Genomic DNA, 10,445 nt, shown 5'->3' on the forward strand with positions numbered 1-10,445 from the left:
AAGGTCTCTTCTGGTTTTCCTAGGCTGTCAGTGTGCAAAAGTCATAGAAGGGGATCTTTGCTCTTTCTTTTGTGCCTTATGTGAGTGACAGTCCTGTTAGATTGGTCTCTGGTGAAATGAACAGGACTCCAGGACAAACCCCCTCCCACGCCCTGAGAAGCCGGACTGCTCCTCAGTCTGCTGAGATCCGGTGGAATTTCTTTCCTGGCGCTTCATTTCTTGGTTCTTCGTGAATACAGTTCAGCAATGGTCCCGGAGTTTGGGCTTGGGCCTGGGTGTGTGGTTGCAGGGGCTGTGGCTAGCCTCGGAGGAAACACAGCTTTCTCTCCACCAGGTGCCTTCCAAACTCGCCTTCTGGTCTGAAATCTGCATGTCCTGGTCTGTACTTATTTCCCAGACCTATAACAGAAAAACAAAAACAGATCCCCAAACAAAAAACAGTCCCCAGTCCTCCTTGGGGACTCCCGTGCATGGCCCCTCAGCCAGGCTTCAGGTTAAATCCCAGCTCCATGACTGACCTTCTTGGCAAGTCACCAAACACCTCTAGACCTCATTTGTTCATTTGCAAAATGGGGCTTCATGAGGTGACTTTGCAGAGTAAGTAAGAATAGTGGGGATTTTTCTTTTCTATTCTTATAATCTGTTGAAATGACCACTCAAACATCACTTGGTAAAGATCTTAAAAATGAGTCCGTGTCACCACTGAATAAAATAAACCCACCACTGAATGGGTCATGACTGTCTCTGGGATGTTGCTGGAACCTGGGAGGCAAGAGGAGTGCTCTGGACAGCCTGCAATCTTGGGTTGGTCCCTTGTTGCTCTGATGGCATCCAAAGCGACACCCAGAAAAACATCCCCACCTCCTCCATCATCAGGCGCTCCGGAGGCCCTGGGCTTCTCCCCACATAGCACAACATTACAAGAGTGAATGTATCAAACACATTTTTTTTAATACCTGGGTTACACATGTAACAGGTGCTGATCTCCTTAATTTTTAGGGCAATCTGCTTCATTAGATTCTGGTGACAAAAAAGGGATGGGGAAAACGTGGGCAGGGCCAGTGGGAGTGAAATAATTAAAGGGTTGGAAGCTGGGACTTCCTAATTGGCAAAGAGCAGCTATGGGGAAAGCTCGACGGCAGTTCAAAATGTTGAGTGATGAGAAAAATGAAGTGAGTTTCTTCTCCTCTGCTGCCTCAGTTCTCAGAATTTCACTCCCAACGGGCTCACAGATAACCCCACCGCTCGAACAAACCCCCTTTCATGGCTCCCTGCACAGGGGACTCCCCCACACAAGCCCACATTCACTCACTTGCCAGCGCTTGTCCTGTCCACACAGATGCTCTTTCATGTGCTCCCCCGGCACAGAGGTCCAGACCCAGTCGTCACGTATGTGTGCACCCTGTCACCCACACACCGCACCCCAGCTTTCCAGCCCTCCTTCTTTCAGATCTGTTCCCGCTTTTTCCAGCTTTCAGCCGGGTTCCCCACATCAATGGTTTTCAGTAAATATTTACTGAGTGACCACGACCTGCTGGGCACTGTGGTGAGCCCTGGGGGAGACAGAGCTGAACGAGGCATGGTCTTTGCTCTGAAGGAGCTCACAGTCTGCTGGAGAAGGGTGATGGGGAGAGAGAACAGCCACGTGAAAAGCTCTGTACATGCAGAGAGACTGGTCGCGGAAGTGACGCAGAGTACAGGCAACAGGCGGACAGAAGGAGGAGAAGGGGGTTAGGGACAAGGATAAGAAGATGGCTTCCGCCTGGACAGGACAGGTGCAGGAGGCATGGCAGAGAAGAGGGTGATCCGGAATAGTCTTGGAGAATTAGGAAGATTTTGTCAGACAGGAAGGCCGGTCACCAGGGTGTGAGGAAAGCGTCCGTCTGCGTGAGTGGCGGGACTGTGACATGCCAGAGCACAATGGATAAGGTGGTGGTGGGGGGTTGAAGAGAACAGAAGGGTCAAGTTAATAGAAGCAGAACGTACAGCGGAGTTTTTCAGAGGTTCAGGGGAAGGAGAAATGGGCAATTATTTAATGGGCACAGAAGTCCAGTTTCGCAAGATGGAAAGGGTTCTGGAGACGGATGGGGGTGATGGTTCCAAAACATGAATGGACTTAAGGCCACCAAACTATACATTTCAAAGCAGTTCAGATGGCGAATGTTGCGTTATGTGTATTTTACCACAATAAAAATAACTGATAAAAAGACAAAACATTACTCCCTTAAACTTCTGAACTTTATTGAGTTCCATTCCGCAGGGAGTAAAATCGTCCAGGGCTGTCTGCTTCTGAGGAATGTGTGGTGACAGCAAAGTAAGAACAAACATCAGGGGTGGCGCCTGTAGCTCAGTGGGTAGGGCGCCAGCCACATACACTGAGGCTGGAGGGTTCGAACTGGGCCGGGCCAGCTAAACAACAATGACAACTGCACCAAAAAAAAAAAAAAAATAGCCGGGCGTTGTGGTGAGCGCCTGTAGTCCCAGCTACTTGGGAGGCTGAGGCAAGAGAATCGCTTAAGCCCAAGAGTTAGAGGTTGCTGTGAGCTGTGATGCCATAGCACTCTACTGAGGGTGACATAATGAGACTCTGTCTCAAATAAATAAATAAATAAATAAATAATAAAAAGAATGAACATCAGGGCAAAGCTGTGGGCAAGAGAGATCAGCACGTCTCGGACAAGCCCACAACTGGGCTCTGTGTCTTACCTTTTTACCTTGAAGCAGAAGTTAGAAGTGAGATGGATGTCACAGTAAATGTATTAGCAGATTTATTTAATTTCAAAAATAAAGATAAAACTGGCTTTGCAATGTGGTTAGGCGGCAAGCTTTCTTCTAAAGGAATCAGCAAAATATGCAGCTCCAGTGTTGATAAAATATGTTTAAAGTATAGTTATGATAACATCTTTGTTAAAAATATTGTATGAGTGAGTGTTTAGTAATAATTTTAGAAATCTTCACAACATCCTTTTTTTCTTTATTTTTCTTTTTTTTTTTTTAGAGAGAGTCTCACTTTATTACCCTCGGTAGAGTGCTGTGGCATCACAGCTCACAGCAACCTGGATTTAGGGGATTCTCTTGCCTCAGCCTCCTCGAGTAGCTTTTTTAGAGTCTAGTTTAATTGACATTTACAGGACTACAGGCGGCTGCCACAATGCCCAGTTATTTTTTGTTGCAGTTGCTAATGCTGTTTTCGCTGGCCAGGGCAGGTTCGAACCTGCCACCCTCAGTATATGGAGCCGGCACTCTACCCACCGAGCCACAGACACTGCCCAACAACATCCTTCTTATTCAACTTTCCAGAAACTGGGGAAGCAAATGACTTTAATGACAGGTAACACATCCTTTTTCAACTCTGTCATTTCCAATTCTTTGCTTTTATCCAACTTGAAAGAATATAGATTAGACATGTCAGCTGATAGGTGCTTATAAATAACATTTGATGATAGGTCATTAGGTAATTTTTGGCATGTAAGAAAACTTTTAAAGAATTGAACGACATCACTATAATAAAATTTTTTTTCCTCGTCACCTACTTATTCATGAGAAACAGCGACAGGTATATAATCTAATTCATAAACAACTACACTCATTTCATTAAGAAATGTCTAATGATTATTAAACATTTATAAAGAATTTGTTGTTTGTCATCTAATGCATAATCATTAGGTTATTTGACCAGTGAGACACTAATATTAATTGTAATGACAACTCAATCCAGAAGAAAAAAATTAATGCTAGGAATTATGGTCTCAGAAAAAAATATGTACTGGCAGAGAAGCATGACAAGGTGATAAATCATATGCTTACAAGATTGATTACATGAGGAAAATAGGGGAGTGTGTGTGTGAAGAAGTGGGACAGAGCAGCCCTTGCTATTTTATCCAGTGGACTGGAAATCTGAGTTCAAGGAGAGAGGAAAATATGTCACTTTTTGAACTGTTAAAGAGAAGTCTGTTCATGTAGTTCTAAAAAAATGGATGATGGTGGCTACAAAACTACTTTTGTATTTGGATTCTAATGCCTACAGTATGTCTAAATTTGTCTGTAGTTATTTAAACTTAGAATCAAACTGTAGGTATCAACTTAAAATGTGTAAGCAGAACCATCGTTTTTCAAAATTTTTTCAGAGTCTAGTTTAATTGACATTTACAGGACATTATGCTCAAAAACTGCAGAATATATATTTTTAAAAACAAGTGCACCAAATGCTGGTCATAAGGACATACCCATATGCTCGTCATGAAACAAGCCTCAGTAAATTTCAAAGGACTAAAATTATACTGCTATGGTTTAGATGTGTCCCCTGAGTTCACATGCTGAAAACTTAATCCCCAGTGCAATGGTATTGAGTGGTGGTGGCTTTATGAGGTGATTAGGTCAGGAGGGCTCCACCTCATGATGGATTAATGCCGTTATTGAGGGAGTGGGTTCACTACGGGCATGGGCTGCTTATAAAAGGATGAATTTGGGCCCCTTCCCTCTCCTTCTTGCTCTCCAGCCATGAATACTGCAGCAGAAGACTCTCACCAGGTGCCAACACTTTGATGTTGGACTTCCCATCCTCTAGAATCATGAGAAACAAATTTCTGTGGGTTATAAATTACCCGGTCTGTGGTATTCTGTTATAGTAGCACAAAGGAAACCAAGACACATATTAAGTATGCTCTCTGACCATAAAATTTATCCAGAAGAGATATCTGGAAAATCCTCAACTATTTGGAAATTAAGCAACTTTTAAATAAGGCATGGGAAGCTAGACATGGTGGTTCACACCCGTAACCCTAACACTCTAGGAGGCTGGGGCAGGTGGATTGTCTGAGCTCAGGAAATCGAGACCAGCCTGAGCAAAAGCAAGACCCCCATCTCTATTAAAAATAGAAAAACTAGCTGGGTGGGGTGGCCAGCGCCTATAGTCTGAGCTACTCAAGAGGCTAAGGCAAGAGGAGCTCTTGAGCCCAAGAGTATCAGGTTGCTGTGAGCTATGATGACACCACAGCACTCTGCCCAGGGCAACAGAGTAAGGTGCTGTCTCAAATAAAATTAAAAATAAATAAATAAATAAAGGCATGGGTTAAAGAAGTTACAGGGGGATTAGAAAACATTTAGAATTGAATGAAAATAAAAATACAACATATCAGAATTGTGGTATGAAAACATTTACAATTCAATGAAAATTAAAATATAACATATCAAAATTGTGGTATGAAAACATTTAGAATTGAATGGCACTGAAAATGAAACATACCAAGATTTGTGGTATGATTACCATGACTTTAAATGCTGCTGTGAGAAAAGAAGTATGCTTAGATCCATGATTTAAACTTCCCTTTTTTAAGAAGCTAGAAAAAAAAGACATTCCCCAACTAATTTTATACCATCAGCATTACTTTGATACTCAAACCAGTAAAAGATATTATAAACACCAGACCAACGTCTTGACTATACATGCAAAAATCCCACACGAAATATAAACAGCAGAATGCAGCAAGAAGTGACAAAAAGTGACAAGGATAATTCAGCATAACCAAGTAGGGTTTTGCCCTAGGAATGCAAGGTTGGTTTAACATGTGAAAGTCAATCAATGTAATTCTTCACATTAACAGAATAAAAGAGAAAATCATGTGATTATCTCAATAATAAATTTTGTCCAAGTAAAAGCATTGGACAAAATTTAACAACAACAAACCTCTCAGTGTATTAGGAATAGAAGAAAACTATCTCATTCTGTTAAAGGACATCTACAAAAAGCCAAAAGCTAACTTTATGCCTAGTGATAGGGGACTGAACACTTTCCCTCTAAGATAGTGATTTCCCTCTTCTGTTCAATGTTTCATTAGAGTCTTTAGAAGATAAAAGAGAAGATAAATAAAATGGGCACAGATTAGAAAGAAAGAAGGAAATCTGTTTTATTTACAAATGACATAATTGTGTAGATATGTAAAAAAATCCTGAAGAATCTACAAAAAAGCCCAACTATAACCAGTAAGAGAATTTAACAAGGATATAGGGTAAAAGGTCAATCTACAAAAATAAATATTGTTTCTCTATATTAGCAGCAAATAGAAGTTAAAATTTTTTTAAAATTCCATTTAAAAACCATAAAATACTTAGCAGTAACTTTAACCAAAGATGTGCAGGACCTATAAACAGTATAAAACATTCCAAAGAGATCAAAACAAATGGGGAGCTAATTCATGCTCATTGATTAGAAGACTTAGTATTATTAAGATAGCAATTCTCCACCAACTCTTTTTTTTTTTTTTTTTTTTTGAGACTGTCTCACTTTGTTGCCTTAGGTAGCATGCTGTGGCATCATAGCTCACAGGAACCTCAAACTCTTGGGCTTAAACTGAGAGTCAAATGTGGTAATTGGTGTCCCGAGATTTGAAGGTGACCAGTCTTAGGTGAGTTCCCTTCAAATCTCTTTCCTCAGGTGGGGACACTGTGCTTGGGAAGTTCTCTCTCTGCTCCCTTCAAGCCACTCTCTGCTTCTCTCCCTTCCTGAATATTTCCAGAAGGTCCAGAGCCTCCCAGAGCAGCTTGTTCCCAGCCAGCTGGTCAGTGCTGCTTCTCTGCCCCAACCATGGGTCACTGTCCTGCTCGTACTTCTGCCAAAAAACTCAAGTGGCAAGAATTTCAAGGATTTCCCCCTTTTTCAAATTATGATAATTTCACCAGAATTGACAACTCACTCTCTTAAGACACCATAAGGTCTTGGTGTTACCATTCTTTGTTGTGCTTTGGTGAAAACAAAAAACAAACAAACAACAACAACCCAAAAAACCCAAAACGGGAGGTGCCTGTGGCTCAGTGAGTAGGGCGCCGGCCCCATATGCCGAAGGTGGCGGGTTCAAACCCAGCCCTGGCCAAACTGCAACAAAAAAATAGCCGGGCGTTGTGGCGGGCGCCTGTAGTCCCAGCTGCTCGGGAGGCTGAGGCAAGAGAATCGCGTAAGCCCAAGAGTTAGAGGTTGCCGTGAGCTGTGTGACGCCACGGCACTCTACCGAGGGCGGTACAGTGAGACTCTGTCTCTACAAAAAAAAAAAAAAACCCAAAACAAAAAAACCCCAAACACAAAAAGGCCATGCTCCTCAGCTAGAAAGCAACCAGCCTTTCTTGGAGACCTGTACCGGGAAGCAAAGCACAGCCTGATGATGGGGGCCACTTGTCCTGAATCCTAACACAGATGACAGAGACCTGCAGGGATGAAGGATTGTGCTCCTCTAGAGGGGTGCCCAGGGCTGCTGGTTTTAGGATGGATGTATCATTGGATGCTTAAGGTTTGGTGATATGTAAAGGGAGGATGATTCTGGAGCATCGTGCCCCATGTTGAGCTGTTTTCCAAAACAATGCTAGTCAGAGTCTAAGTAGGCCGTAGGACAAGAAGGCATTTCCCCCCAAGTTTCCTCTGCTCAGAAGAACTGACCTTGAATTTAGAACCTTTCCAATTTGGCCCAAAGCCAAATGCATGAACAAAGATCGTTTTCCTTCTTTTATCTGTTCCTCTCCACCTCTGGCCTTCTTTTCTTGGTCTTCTTGCTTTTTCAAAGATCAGACCAATATTCCATATCCCCAGTTGAGGGGGTATCCCTTGCTGTGGCTCCTGAGGCACCTTGTGGCTTTCCTTCAAAGACGTGGGTCTTGCCTTTACATGGGAACTTTCTTGGAAGATTCTTGCCTCTCTGTCCCTTAGACAAGTCTTTGTATCAATGGTTTTGGTATTCACAGTGTACTGTATTAGCATTTAAACAAGCTGTCTGCAGTGAGTACTATCTTCCTAATTGGACAGTATATTATTTAAAGGCAGAGACACAACTATAAAATACTTATTAAATTACACTTTTTTTTGGCCAGGTGCCCTGGCTCACGTTTGTAATCCTAGCACTCTGGGAGGCGAAGGCAGGTGGATTGCTTGAGCTTAGGAGTTTGAGACCAGCCTGAGCAAGAGAGCGACCTCCCATCTCTACTAAAAATAGAAAAACTAGCTGGGTATTGCGGGCAGGCACCTGTCGTCCCAGCTACTTTAGAGGCTGAGGCAAGAGAATTGTTCAAACCCAAGAGTTTTAGGATGCTGTGAGCTACGATACCATAGCATTCTACCCAGGGCGATAGTTAGATTCTGTCTCAAAAAAAAAGAAAAAGAAAAGAGATCACACTTTTCCCTGAAAATTGAATTGGACTAAAGATGATTCTGAATGTGGACTTTCTTGCCATAAAATGACCAATTCATATCTTCCTAAAGTAGGCCAGGAGTTGATAAAGATGACATGGTTGATTAAGTTTGGGAAATACAAACCAAAATGACATGGATTTTCTAATTGCAGGACTTATCAGAGCCTTTTAAATATGACTGCATAGTAAGAATCTGGTGGGGAGGAGGAGGAGGACAGAGTCTATAGTAGTTCCCACATTTTTTTGATCATAGAATCCTTTCATCATAGAGCATCTTGTAGTACAACTGTCTCCAAATTTAAGGGGAAGGTATATCCTAAAATATATATCCCTAATGCTGGGGTGTGACTGGGAATTCACATAGGACGACTCATGTCTAACCAAGTAAGATGCATATTGACATCTAACAGGAGGAGGGGGGTCAAGTGTCAGACCTGCCCTTCTCTAGTTCTTTTGGGTCCCAAAGCCCATCATTTAGACAGCAGTTCTCAACCTGTGGGTTGCAACCCCTTTGTAACAATGAAAACACATCCCAGCATTAGGAAGGTTGAGAACCGCTGGTTTAGGAGTTAGCCTAGCAGAGCCTCTGCACAAGGCTCACTTTCAAAGCCATTCCCGTGAGGATAATAAGAGTGAGACCTGGCCTCCTTTGGCACAGCTCAGCCTCTGCTCAGGCTTCCTGGGGTGACTCAGTCCTCACTCAGAACACAAGCCATACATTCACTGGATTTCTAGACGGCCAGGGACTCCAGCCAACCAGGTCCACATTTCTTATCCCACAGACTTCATTTATTGCTCTTCCGAGGGCCTTGCCAACCCGCCTTCTTCTTTCCGTCCCTATACAAGGTTCATTATGAAACCAGAAAGCAGCCCTGTGTTTCTTCTCCAGGGAGACAGGGGGTAGAGGGGTGACTTGCGGAGTGGGGGTGGGTAAGGGCGGGGGGAGCCTTTGTTCAGGGAAATGGCCACCTCGCCAGGTTCCAGCTCAGGTGCAAGTTATCAGTAAGACCTCTGTACCGAGCCCTGCTTCCTGCCAAGGTGTGCCGGACCCTGCCTTCCAGGCCTCCCTGGCTGGAGAGAGACATGACACCAGCACAGACAAAGAGCAAAGTCTTTGCAAACTGTCAGATTCCCTGGAATGATCTCAGGCCAGGAGGAATTCAGAGGAGGAAGATAGCAGCGGGGAGGTAGTCAGGAAGCTCTCACGGAGAGAACGAGCCGCTTCTGGAAGCATTGGTGCAATTTTTTTCTTTTAAATACCACCTTTGGGTTTCTTCCTTCCTAATTATAAAATTATTGCATGACCACTGTACAAAATAAAGACCACTTCTATTACAAGTGTTTTTTAATGCATGTATGTAAAATTGGCTGTTTGTGTGTGTTAGTGGCTCGTTATAATTACACCAAATGTTTGTAACAAATACTGATCCCTAAGAGTTGGAGCAGTTTAAAGAGCTGCAGCTGAGGGAGTCACGGCCACTCGTGCTTGCTAACTGGCCTTCACAACTCAGCAAGGTGCCCCCCAAACTTAGGCTGCTACATTTCCACAGAGACCTGAGATGGGGTGCCATCTCCTGACATGTTCATGGATCAAAAAGTTCCCCGCTCCTTGGGAAAGACATCTCTTGGGTTGTAAAGTTGGGAGAAGTTGTATATGGTTCAAAGGAGCAGAGAAAGGGTTTATAATTGCAAGTTTTCTAAAGTAAATGCTCTAAGAAACAGATGTTTGGGCCTTGAGTCAGGCAGAAGCTTGTCTATAAAGTTTGGGGGCAGCGCCTGTGGCTCAAAAGAGTAGGGTGCTGGCCCCATATGCTGGAGGTGGCAGGTTCAAACCCAGCCCTGGCCAAAAACTGCAAAAAAAAAAAAAAAGTTTGGCCAAGCTGGGGGAGAGGGGGAGGAGATTAAGGTCATTTTAGTAATCTAAGGTAGTCCTCTATAAATGCACCCCCAAATTCATTCCTGCTGCTTGAGAAAGATCTCAAACCCACTGATACATAAACTTAGAAATTTCAGCTCCCTGGATAGTACTTTCTTACAAATGGTTCACTGAAATGTCTTATAAATGTTTTCTTTTGATGCCTTCACATCAGAATAATTTCATTGATGAATTCAACAAACATTTATAAAGCATCTCATTTGTGCCAGCATAGCATGAGGTATGAACAAGGTGGAACATTCCCCTCAGAAAGACCTCACAGCATTGAAGAAGGCAGATGAACCAATGAACATTCATAAGGTAATGTGAGAATTCTAAAACGTGAGACGTGAGGTTA

Source organism: Nycticebus coucang, chromosome 20, assembly GCF_027406575.1.
Source record: "Nycticebus coucang isolate mNycCou1 chromosome 20, mNycCou1.pri, whole genome shotgun sequence".
In the NCBI taxonomy this organism is placed as follows: domain Eukaryota; kingdom Metazoa; phylum Chordata; class Mammalia; order Primates; family Lorisidae; genus Nycticebus; species Nycticebus coucang.